The following is a 13,367-nucleotide window of genomic DNA, read 5'->3' as shown; positions in this document are numbered from 1 at the left end:
TAAATCTGGCTCACCCCAGCCATGCAGATCTCCAGGGCTATAAAGCATAACTTTCAGGAGTGGGATTGAGGGATAAGAGAAGAACAGACAAGCTATGAGACAGCTTGGAACCCCAGGAGAATTGTGGATATCAGTTTGTTTATAGCATCACACAGGGATGTTAAGTTCAATAGAAACAGTGATGTGTCTGACATTTCTCTCCCAATGAAACGTATTAACACCGTTTGTCAAAAAATACGCCGGAGCAGAGAGTGAATTTAAGCTCCTAACATCCCAAAATTACTCTGAACAGCATGGCAATTTCCCCAGATAGCTCAGAATATGAAAACTCCATGGCTTTAAATAAAAATTGGAGGAAGCCAGCAAAAGGTAAAAGGCCTCACAGTGATTTGTCTAGTAGATTTCTTGTGTTTGTTTTAACACAACCTAGTCTTTCTTTAGAGGGTAAATTAGGACAAAAAAACATCACAGCATGTAAGCAACATTTTCCTAGATGATGTTTAACACACTTCAAATGCATCTCTCTCCAAATTTCAAGCCTGTTTCAAGCATTTACTTCAATATTACAATGCTGCTGCTATGCAAACTCCTTTTCTACTGCATGTTATGCAAAGTCTAATAAAACTTATTTTTAAGCTGTCTCCCAATTAAAAACAGAAATTAGTGCTCTCTAGGGAATTCGAAGGAACGTTTTCTTTGAGTTCTACATCATGGGACCTTGTTTCCACCTCAAAGGCAGTAGATGCCAATAACCTTGACTCCTGTCAATGAGGACTCAAGAGGAACTTGTGCTAAAGATTTCCCATCAGAGAGCACCCTCCTTCACAGCCTACATGGGAAGCCCTGCAGCACTATAGGAAATGCTGTTTCCTCTGGGGAGAAGGGCTTGATCACGACCACATGGGATGAGGTGAGTGATCAATGTGCACTGGCTGTTTTGTACAGTGATGATTTTGAGCACTTTCCATTCACAAGGTTAGAGATTTTCACTCTCTGTGTAGATTCTGAGTACACTCAGTGCCTACAGTAAAATGAAACAGTAGGAGGAGGTCTTATTGCATCTGCAGGAAACACTGTTCAGCCAAAAAGCAAGAAAGAACAGCAAGTTCTCTTCACACTTAAAAGAAGAAAAAAAAAAAAAAAAAAAAAAAAAGAGACAGAAAAGTGAGTTTTCTCTGCCTCCCATTTCATGTAAGATCTTGGAAATACTAGAGGTCCACTTGAGTAAAATGCATATCTGAGAGAAGATTAAAGTGACATACATTTTTATCTTGAGTTTTAACTTTCAGGATTTTATTTTGCAATTAAACAGTTATTGTTAATGAAAAATATTTATTTTTTCTGGATTGCTTTTTAAATTCTGATTATGTTGGAGCAATTAAGTTCAAAGAAAAGTTCGAAAGAATGTAGCTAGTAAGCTCTAGCTGTTCAAAGGCCAGGCAACTGTAAACACTGACAGAAATATCATATACACTCACTATATTATACTATATTACAGGCTGCCCAGGGAGGTGGTGGAGTCTCCTTCTCTGGAGATGTTCAAGACCTGCCTGGATGCCGACCTGTGCGACCTGCTGTAGGGAACCTGCTTTGGCAGGGGGGTTGGACTCAATGATCTCTGGAGGTCCCTTCCAACCCCTACAATTCTGTGATTCTGTGATTCTATATATTTACAATTACACTGATTATGTTATACTGTTAATCTTCAACTTTAGATGCTTACTGATTTCTAAATGAGTTTCACCTCCTGAACTTTAATCACCTGCAGTTTCCAGAACATTTTAATCTTTCACATCACTCCTCTACCAACAAGCTTATCCTGTTGTACTTCAGATGGGCATTTTATACTGTTGAGAGACCACCTTTATGCTTCCATTTCAACATGCCAGGCTGGATATTACATTTCTTGCAAGCATAACGTTAAAATCTCTTCATTTCTATAGGGAAAGTACAACACATTGAAAGAAAAGCTAATTTACAAGAACCTGAGTTTATTCTTAAGCAACATAGTGTTTGACTTCGAATCAGATTATAAACTAAAGCTGGAATTCCAGGCTGGCACTTCGGTCAGCCTCCATTCTCATTATTATCTAAATAGAAAAATAAATAACATAGCAGATTTTCAACATCGCTTTTGAGCCTTATTTCTGATTATTATTATTTTAGTTTAGTTTCGTTCGAGCCAGACTCTTTACTATTACTTAAATGTTGATTTATGTTCCTTAGAATTTTCTTGTCAGTTGTGGGTTACTTTTTTTTCCCTTTCTTTCTTCAATGGTTTATAAAAAATAAAACCTAACAAGTACAAAAAGTCTTCTTTTCAATTTATACATATGCTTTACCAGTGTCTTAACTACCTAATTACTCCATAATAGTATCTAGCAGCTCCAGGAAATACAATGTTAAGAAATGTGTTTGTGTGTTGTTTAAATGAATAAAATTATAATTAGAATTTAGAGCATATCATGAGGGGAAAAAAGAAAGCACACTGAACAGTTCCCCCAGGTCTGTGAGCAAGAAGAGCACAGTGCTGTGCTCCCATAGCACAGGACAGCCTCATGTCACACCTGCATGCAGTACAATCCAGCAGCTCTCAGAAGTTATTTCATACCTACAGCATACCAGCACAATCAAAGAGAGAACTTCTCACAACTAAGCCAGAGGAGCTTGGTTTGTGTGACAGCTGTAGGATTTGACCTCTGCCAACTCCTGCTACCTATTCTTCATTCAGTGCTCACTCCCTACACAGGAGATAATTTCCATAGCTTAGAAGATGAATGACTGTAATGTGCAGCGGTGAAAGCACAGTCCCATTTGTGTTACTTTTTTCCCCTCTATGCTGTAAGCCATACAGCATCTCCCTCACCAACTGCAAAACAAAGCCTGGTCCAAGGCCACACATGGCACATCCTGAACCAATGAGACCTGTTCTCCAAATCTGAGTGACAGCATCCAGGATGCACAGCCCATCAAACCCAAGCTGTTTCAGGAGAGCTGGGTTACATTTCAGCTTCTTGGAGGCATATGCTATACTGAGCTTTGCCATGCTGGCTGAGGAACCCTCAGCATCTCTGACTGCCTTACCCCACAGCCTCCACCAGCTCCATCCTTTTTCCCAGTCTGGAATTTGTCAAGGTGATTGCAGCCCCAGGGCTGGCTGCAGCACCATGCTGGTGGGACCCTCTGCCCAGTTGTGACAGAAAGGAGCCGCTGGCAGGCTGGCTGCATGGGCAAACTGGGTCCATCAGCAGCAGGGACTGCAGTTACATGCAGGGGTATGAGCCAGGAGCGTGCTCAGGCTTGGTCCCTCGCCATGCTAGGATGGTGCCTGACAGAACACCGCAGCGATGCTACTACCTCCAAACACCCATTCTGTCTTTGCCAAGGCATAGAAACACAACTGGCTTTTGGGCTTTCCATAGCCAAGTCCAGTTCAACCCATGAGCATATGCTGCAGTTTTCCTAGACTATGCCACATCCTTGGCTAGCTGATTTTTAGGAGTGCAAAAGGTCTTCTCTTTCATTACAAAACTGCTTTATGCATCTCAATTGCCTGCCGCAAGAACTCTTTCCTAGCGGCTGGGCAATTGCAATTACTGCTAATGATGCAATTACCACCAGCACCCTGACTGCTGTCCTTGTCTTTCCTGGCTTGTTATTCCTTTCGCATCCTAAACCTGCTTTTCTAAAATACAAGTTTTTCAAGGCTGTACAGCAACACATTCAATATAATAAGGTTGTAGCTTGGTTGTGATTGCTTCATTTGAGGGGTAAACATTGATATTCTTCCACAGAGTTGTATTAATAAGATCCCCAAGCTGATTTTGCCCTTCGCCTTTTGATCTTTGTAATACAAAGCACAGACAAACAACATTTTCTGAGTGAACAGCAACTTCCTGGAGAAATCATTCTTCTCCCTTATTCCTTTCCTTTTACAATCTAAAATTCTGCATATCATATATCCATATCATATTGGCTGTGTTTGTCACCATGTCACTTCGGGGTGAATTAAAACACCAAGCCAACTGCATTTGCCAAGAACAACCTACTCATACTACCTACTCATAGTAAAAAAGAAAAAGAAAAAAAAATTAAAAATAAAAACAAAGCCAGGGGGTCTTTCCTTAAGATGGACAACAAGAAGGGGAAAAAAGGGGTGCATCCTATCCGGGTATGCTGAAACTGTGTTCCAAACTTCTGATCTTTCAAAATTACTTAGTGCTGGCAGCTGATTCAGATGGTGAAACATGCATTTCCACTTGAGATTAAATTGACTGATCATGCTGACCAAACCAATCGTCTCTGAATTTGGATTTTGGAGTTATTATTTTCTGCATACGGAAAGAGTAAAGGAAAAGCTGCACTGGACCTACCAACATTTTCATCGTGATCTCAGTACCACTTGCTGGTAGTTTCTCAGTGCAGGTCTTGGAGATAGTGATGCAAACATTACAGCACTTCCAAACAAGGGAGGATTCAGGCAAGATCTGCTTTCTGAGACACTGAAAGGCGCGACAAGCCAGAAGGCAGACCAGAAGAGTCATTTTGCTTGATAATTTGTATTCACTGCCAATACTTCCATGCAGTTTTACTCGTGCCAGTTGTCTTCAGAGAGAGCTCGAGTGAAGTAAAGCCAGCTGTGCCAGCTCTGGCAAGGGCAGCCCAGACAGAGCTCTGTGCCCAGATGCAAACCATAGGAGACCGTCTGTGAAAAGTCAGTTTGCAAACAGCTGGCAAGGGAGCCCCTAATGTACCGGTGAGCAGTGCAAACACTGCACAAACCTACAGACCAAGCAGTAGGTAGTGTTATAAAGCAGAAGCAGAAAGTGGGGCTTTCTTAAAGAGATCAGCTCTAACTTAGCCTCAGGGCAACTACTTTACACCAGATGTAACAAGTTGAGAAATAACTGCTAGGGAAGTGGATAAAAAGGACTGGAAGAGGTCCACAAGGTATCCTGAGTGGAAGAGAAGGATGATTTCCAATGCAAGACCCCAACTAGCTGACATGTGGAGGTAATACAAAGTCAGAATACTGGGGACTAAGCTGCTATGTCAAGATACACTAGGGAACTGAGAAGGGCTGGCACAAAGGTAAATAGCCACAATTAACACAGCAGCTTGCATGAAGAGTTGCCCAGATACCTGTTGCTGGATGCAGGGAGACATGAAGGGCTGCCAAAAAATAAGTGTGACAATAGGCCCAGAGTACAAGTACATAAAAACTCCCTGACTGGCAATGAGTGGAAATTCTTTTTTGTTCTTTGCTTTTCCCAAGAGTTAAATAATAATAATAATTTTTTAAAAAAAAACAAACCTAGAGACAGCTCATCACCAGCCTCTGTCACAGAGAGGAGAATCCTGGTTCCAGTGGCATGAGAAGTCTCTACTTGCTGTTTATGCATTGATTTTTAAAAATCAGTATTTCTAACGCTGCTGTACAAAAAAATGTCCATCCCTTGATGAGAGCATAATACAAATTCCTAGCATCTTAACAGAACAAAGTTGACTTCCGGAAAATTTTTAACGTGATCTCATTGAATCTGAATAAAAGGAAACTCTCAGCAAAGCAGCCCTCTTTCATTGTCAGACATTTTTATCATGCTTACCAAGTGATCAATTGCTCTCTGTGGCGGTTCAGACATGCTCTCTTTAGTGTAATCAAGTCATGTCTCTAAGGATATTGTTGCAATGAAGCTGAAACAGCATTTCTCAGCTAAAAATCTCTAGCTGAGACTGCTATTTCTACCAGTTCTTGGTGCCAGATGAACAAAGACAAATGCTGGGTAAGAAAAACTAGTGCAAGTCAAGTCATCAGTAGGTGCAGCTTGCAAGGATGAAGCAAAACCCTAGGATAGTACGTGAAGCTAATTGAATACATATTTTCTAGTACAGTACTGGAGTAGAAAGAGAAATGTAGTTTAGTATTCTCTCAGCCTTCTGAAAGGAGTGAAATAGGGTTAGATTGGTCTTCCAAAAATATAAATTGGAAACAACCTGAGGAATTAGTGTTGGTTCATCAGTATCCCTACCAAAGGAAACCAAGACTGCTGAGACTGCAGTAGTTCAAAACCTGTTCAATCTACTGATCTACTTAGCAGTTGGCTTCTGTGTGCAGGTTTTTTGGATGGCGTTTTCAGTAAGGTCACTTAAAACAGTACTGGGAAGATTCCATAATGCAGCAGAGGTGTTTTTTTTTGTTTTGTTTTGTTTTAAGGAGACTGACACGCAAATATTCAGTACAGATCTCAGTGTTTGCAGCTATTTAGACATGACAACCTCTATTTCTTGAAGAAAAATACCTTTTCTGAGGTCATAACACTTCATACAAGTTGCTCTGAAAGCGTGTTATCTTCTTTAAGTGCACAGCTGAACAGCTGCAGAAGAATAAAAACAATTACCACTACAGCCATGAAACACGCAATACATCAGGTTGGTCCACTAAGCTTCATAAAAATAAATGAAGAGGAATTTTAAGTAATGCGTGAGGTATTGCTGCTCTCCCACTACATTTATCTCCCACTGGTAGAAGAGCTGGAAGGCATGTCGTGTGAGGAGAGGCTGAGGATATCTGGCATGTCCAATCTGGAGAAAAGGCAACCACATTGCCCTCTGCAGTGTCCTGAGGAGAGGAATGAAAAGGGAGGTGCTGAGCTCTTCTGGGGACAAACAGAACACACAGGAATGGCATGAAGCTGAACCAGAGGTTCAGACTGGATATTAGGAAAAAATCTTTACGGTGAGAGTAGTCAACATGGAACACAGACTTCCTAGCGAGGTAATTGATGCTCCATGGCTGTTAGTGTTCAAGAGGTATTTGGATACTGCCCTCAATAGTATGTTTAACTTTTCATTAGCCCTGAAGTGGTCAGGCAGTTGGGCTAAATCTCTGTAGGTCCTCTCCCAGCTGAAATATTCTTTTAAGGAACCAGCACAAGGCATAGAACTGCTCTCAGTACAAATGGTTTGAAACAGGAGGCGATAAACCATTTATTCCAGACACGGAGTGTAACAACACCAACACGATGTGACCATAGGGACTTTCGACATCTCTTCCAGATATCGGCCATAATAGAGCAATCTGCCCCTCTACCTCTGATTAAATATATCTCCCACCTTGATTAATCCATTCAGGCAACAAAGGTGGATAAGAAAAGCTCTTTCCTGAATAATATAACAGTATCTTGCGGCTTGGGGATAGGATTCCCGAATACAAAAAACTAGGGATGCAAGGGAAAACTGGAAAATAAAATAAAATGAAACATGCGGGGAGAAGCCTTGCAACTGGAAAAGTAAGCAAGGCAAAAAAAAGTGATTTTTTTTTTTTTTTTTTTTTTTTTTTTTTTTTTAAAGAAAGCTTTCACATACTTGCATCACTTGTTAGACTTTTCTTTGTGGCATTACATCCTCAGAGGTATAGGGAAAGTATGGCAACACCCCAGCATGTTTCAGTACACAACAGTGGGTTATTAGTTCTGAAGAAGCAACAGAATAAAGCCCAAGCTTTGATTCACTGAAGTCTTCAAAAAGCCTTTTTCTGCATAACCGTGATCTCTTTGCTCTTCCTGATACTAATGGGCTGGTTTATTGAACTCCTGCATATGTGGAAGACTAAAGTATTTGTATACATATGAGTCAAAAATAATAGAGCTCCTAGTTTTGTTCTCATTTTTATTATAACAGATATACGACCTGGTGAAAATAGTCTCTGCATCCCATTTTTCCTCGGGGTCTTTGAGGCTTTATTATTATAGATGTTAATTACTGCTGATAAATAGCAACAACTGCTGCTGCTTGAATTCCAATAAGCTCTTTGATATCGACAAGTGAATATTACTGGAAATATTCCCGTTGAAATGACTAAAATGACTAGTAAAAGAGGGTTGTATTATGATACCAAAATGGAAAGCACATTGAGATCAGCAGGCAAGTATAATAAATAGGCTGAACAGGAAGCTACCGTAACTCTTGTCAACTCAGTCCCTTTTGATTTAGGTCACTTAGGAAACATGCAGGCACATCCTTGCCTCCCGAGGACATTGTGGGAAAGACTGCAAATACTTTTCAAGATAGGGGAATAGTTGCATCATAGCCTCTGAGAAGCAAATGAGGCTTCAGGGTAAAGACTCGGAAACTACTTACAAAACAGATTTCAGCAGCAGCTGGAAAAGCAGAAATACATTCATAACCGTACTGAACAGGCAGGATGGCAGAACAGAAGAACCTGTCTGAGGCACATCATATTTTTATTCTCAGTAAAAAGAACTATAGAGGAGATTCCAAATGTTAAAAATGAAAAGACCGAAGTTTCTGTTACAAAGACAGAATTGTCAGCTTCTTCTTTGTTAACTCGCTACTTCTACAATGTCTGCAGCTTTTGTCTTTCTTGCCATTTCTACTAAGATATTTTTTCATTTTAGTCATTTATCCAAGTTCTTAACCAGGGCCCATGCCTTTATGGTCTACTAAATGGAGAAACCTCGTGTGATATTCTCTTACCACAGGAGAGGTCCTCCAACACTCCTCAATCCTAGGCCAGTTCTGATCTCAAGCATGACAAATTGCTCCCATGCAACAGAAAGAAAGGTCTCAATAAAACAAAACAGGCTATTAGAATCCAAAGCCACTGTCTCACCACTGCAGAAAGGGCTTTTGGATATCAGCCCTCCATCTGCCCATGCCTGCTGACTTATGCAACAGGGATGTGGAAACACCACTGTGAGGCTGAGGGTCTTCTGTGCCAACCTAACAGTCTCATGTTTTTCCAAATCCAGTTGTAATACAGCCCTTAAGAGCCTGCTTTCCTGTTTTCATAGAATCATAAAAGTTAGAAAAAATCTCTAAGATCACCCAGTCCAGGCAACCACCTACTGCCAATACTGCCCACTAACCTATGTCCATCTAGAATCATAGAATCATAGAATCACCAAGGTTGGAAAAAACCTAAAAGATCATCCAGTCCAACCGTTCACCTATTCCCAATAGCTCCCACTAAACCATGTCCCTCAACACAACATCGAGCTTCTACATGCTTCTTAAACAACTCCAGGGACAGTGACTCAACCACCCCCTGGGCAGCCTGCTCCAGTGGCCAACCACTTTTTCAGAATTTTTCCTAACGTCCAGCCTGAATCTTTCCTAATCCAAAATAGCCCAAATCCCCATTATTTATGCCCACTTCCAGTTAGAACCATTCAGACGCCACAAACACCCAGCTGTCAAATCCCTATAGAACCTGTAGGAGCTGAATAGTAACAAAGAATCTTACAAATTCACTTTCAGTGCCAAGTATCTCCTAGTGATGGTAAATACTCCATCCACAGCCAGCTTTCCCACCAGATGCCTCAGACAGTCACCTGCTTGCAGTAGATGTTAGAGTCATCCATCATATTTCTTGCACATTTCCTTAGTATCTGATGCTTCCAGTTCCTCCCACACATACAACATTTTCATAGAATCATAGAATCACAGAATCACAAGGTTGGAAACGACCTACAAGATGATCTAGTCCAACTGTCTCCTCATCACCATTGCCACCACTAGCACTAAAATTTTGAGCAAGATCAGTGAAAATCTGGAGTTGTATTCTGCGTTCAATTTACAAATTGATAGATTTCACTTCATAAGCCCTGAACAATCTGCATGACAACTGACAGCAACCTTTTGCCTTTATCTTGCTAAGAAGTCATGTTGGTTTTTTTGTTGTTGTTGTTTATTGTTTTGGTGTTGTTTTTACTGTGATAGAAAACATGGGTGTTTTCCCAATGAAATCTTAACAGCTATTTATAAAATTAATTTCTGGTGTTGACAGCTTTTCCACAAGTTTAATGTTTTCTACAATTAAGATTGCTATGCTGAAGTCAGAACTTCTATACTAACAAAATCATAGATGCAAACCCACATATAGCACTAAAAAGTATTGATATTCAGCACTATTAGCTCAGATTAAAACAGCTAACACGGTTCCCCAAAGGTAGACAGGTTATCAACACCAGGAGGGAATACAAAGCAAAACAACTATATTCTCATCAAGCTACAATAGCAAGGCTCGCCATTTCCAGCTGCACAAATACATGCCCATATTATATTAAAGTCTGCTATACAAACCAACAGGACCACAATTGTGCTACTTTTGGCCAAGCTTGTGCCAACAGACCCAGTTGAAATTAGTATGCTGGAAACACAGTTATTATCAAAGTGACTTTGTGCATCAGAAGCTGAGCCTGTGTTTATGTCAGAACCGTGAGCTTCAATTTCTTTATTGGTCAGCAGGAAGAGGCAGACTTTTCTCACTGAAATTTAGCAGAATTACATGAATTAGGCTCAAGGAGATTTCTGTGTCTTCAGAGGTGTTTGTTTGCTAGCTTTGTTTATTGATTAATTCACTACTGGATACAGGGGAGAAGAAACGCTTTTCCTGGATTTGTTAAAGATATAAATTCGCAGTTGTAAAAGTCCAGGCCCATCAGCAGTGCAGCCCTGACAGCTCTGCCCTTTGTGCTGGATATAACCTCATAGAAATTTTGCTGACTTTGTGTTTTTAAATGGTTGTCATTCATTAGGAAGGGCACAAGGACAAAGACGATGATGATGATGATAATGACAGCAAAGAAATTAGAAAGATTCTACATACGAGTTCCAAAATGAAAGAGGGGAAAAAAGATTTAGATTAAGTGCAGTCCCATTAAAAAAAAAAAAAAAAAAAAAAAAAAGTACTGTCCTTAATAAGAGAAGAATATAATAATAATTCCCCAAGTCACATTCCCCTGCAGTCACAACTTCAATATCTAAAATATTTAGAACATGCACTTTGCACAAGCAGAAAGGAATAATAGAGATTTTTCTACAGCTTTATTGTTTTACTTTATGTGAAATGGCTAAGAACAGATCTTCAAATTTACTCATTTGCAGTCAAATGTTGTTACCAGCAACTTAGAGGTGACAGTTTTCATTAGCACATGCCCAATGTCCTTTTTAAATGTTCAAGTCACTTTCTAGTCACTTTCTAGATACGGCTCTCTACATTCATATAACTGCCTTTGGTTGCCCCATCTGAGAAGATGCTGTGATAATTCAAGATCATAATAAAAAAGGTACTACTGAAGAGTTACAGTCAACATATTTGGAACAAGAAGAACAATAAACCCCTACTCTGTCATCTAATCAGCAATCAGCCTAATTTCAAAATACAGTACGCAGTCCCTCCCAGTGAATTCAGTGCTAAGTGCAAGTTATCAGCATTCACGCAATCTAAGCAGCTTCTGTTTAGTAACCTAAATTAATTTGAAAATGTTTACCTGCTGGGCCCAAACCTTGAGTAAATGACTTGTGAGTTGAACAATGTCTTCCAGAACATAATTAAGAACATTTATTGGTAACAGAGCACTTAACAAGGCACCAGGGGGCCTACATGTAGCCAACAAATGAGGGAATTTCAATTAAGTTGTAACTTAACACAACCTATAAGCAAACAAATGCTGGACGGGAAGATCAGTGGGAAAAAAAGAAAAGAAAAAAAAAAGGAAAGTAGGAATAACTGCTACAGAGGAAGATATATTTTGACAGATTGTATCACTTATAAATGGATGATTAAACTCAAGACATCTCTACTCCACCCACTGAGCTCTTCCTTCTAAGGCTTCACTATAGCCATGCCATGCAAACAGCCATCTTTTTTACACAAAAAATTTTACACAAAAGAAGACTAAGCAGTACTAGCATTAACAAGGCATCCTTGCAATAGAATATAAGCTGCTGGACTTTGAGGTAAGTTGTCAAAAATGAACGCACCATTGAAAGCTTCTGCTCAGACTAACAACTGGATCAGCATGTCTTCACTCCAGAGATAAGTGACATCCAAGAAGGCTGATCACCCAGGGACGCAGCCAGCACATGGTCAAAAATCAGTCCTGTGCTTGCCCCTCAAACACTTCAGTTTCTGCTCGAATCCTCTCCAATCCAATCCATGCAATGCATTTACGTTTCTCAATAATGCTATAAATAAAATAGTTGAAATTCTGCTGCAGCTGAAGAGTTTTAAACCAGAAACAGAAAGCACAAGTAGCTGAAAAAAAAAAAAATAAAGTGCTTCTAAGGATATACTGAAATCTACAGTCAGATATGTAATATTACAAAATTTACACCTGCTTTACAGAGATTTTTATCATTCATTCTCAAATGTAATTTGAAAGTAAGTCAATAATTATTCTACATAATACACTATAAACGTCAGTCATACAAATCAAATAGTAACTTGGAAACCCAAAGAGACATCCAAGACAAATCCTACCAGGGCCAAGCAACTAACACAGGAATAGTGAATGCCTTTCATTCTAAGTGATGCAATTCCTTAGCAAGGAGAAAGTCCTCAATCTTTCTTTTTCTGCTAAAACATTTTTTTTTTTTTTCAAACAGACAAAAGTAGTACAGAAAAAGTATGTACTACATAACATCTCTAATTTACTTCTCCTTCATGCACATTTTTTAAAGGTTAAACAGTGCTCCAAGAGTTCATTAGCTAATGCTTGTAAAAAAGTTCTGAAGATGAACATTACTAGATAAGGATGGCTATTATTACCCAAGGACAGAGCAAGGGTGACCAAGTAGCTAGCAGATTTCTGCTGTATGGTGAAATCTGTGCTGATTCTTCTGTAAACTCATGAAACTCATTTCATGAAGAGATGTTGTAAGGACATAATACTTCTCAAGCTCTTCAAGAGCAATTTACTGGCACCAAAACATGACACCAAAGAAGGTTCTGGGAAAAAAAATAACAAGATTTAAAAAGAAATACTTGTTTTTCCATTTAAATCTAGCATCAAACTTCTACTGGAAACGTATATTGTTGATGGATAGAAGCATCAATTTTATCTGTGACTGACATTGTCTCTTCAGTACTTCTACCAGACTGGTAATTCTATTCATTGGTGACAGGTCCACCTGTATAACAAAACTGAATTGAAACAGATCTGGAGTAGTTGTCACTTGAATTTACTGCAACATAAAATTCAACAATAAAGCAATACATCTGTTTAGAAAACAGATACGAAAATGTTAACGTTGCTGCAAAGACTGAAACTGTGCAGGATGATTTCTCACTGCAGCAAGACCACATGGACATGGTAAGAACATTCTAATTTGAACTGATCAGCAGGCAGCCCGCTCCTCTCTAACACAAGGACTCAAGATTTATCACAATTCTCCCATCTGTCCTTTAAACAGACAGAAAAATGGTACAGGAACCTGGAACTGCATCTCCTAACAATTGGAGCTAATTACCATCCAGGCTTCTGCTCCTATCGCAGCTGCTCAAGGATAATTACCATTAATGAAAGTGGTGGTTGCAGGCTTCTTGGCTCTGCTAAGTTGCC

The 13,367-nt window shown here is 39.6% G+C and overlaps 1 protein-coding gene across 1 annotated transcript in view; it reads right to left on the bottom strand.

Annotated features, from left to right (window-relative positions):
• The window catches only part of SORCS2 (sortilin related VPS10 domain containing receptor 2), a gene marked incomplete at both ends in the record, with an annotated part of 510,226 nt that overhangs the window by 379,388 nt on the left and 117,471 nt on the right, over window positions 1–13,367 (bottom strand). The gene's annotated exons all lie outside the window — the stretch shown is intronic.

This window comes from Tetrao urogallus (assembly GCF_951394365.1).
Source record: "Tetrao urogallus genome assembly, chromosome: 4".
NCBI classification, from domain to species: Eukaryota; Metazoa; Chordata; class Aves; order Galliformes; family Phasianidae; genus Tetrao; species Tetrao urogallus.
The sequence above is the reverse complement of the archived record's forward strand: the minus strand, read 5'-3'. Positions and strand labels throughout refer to the sequence as shown.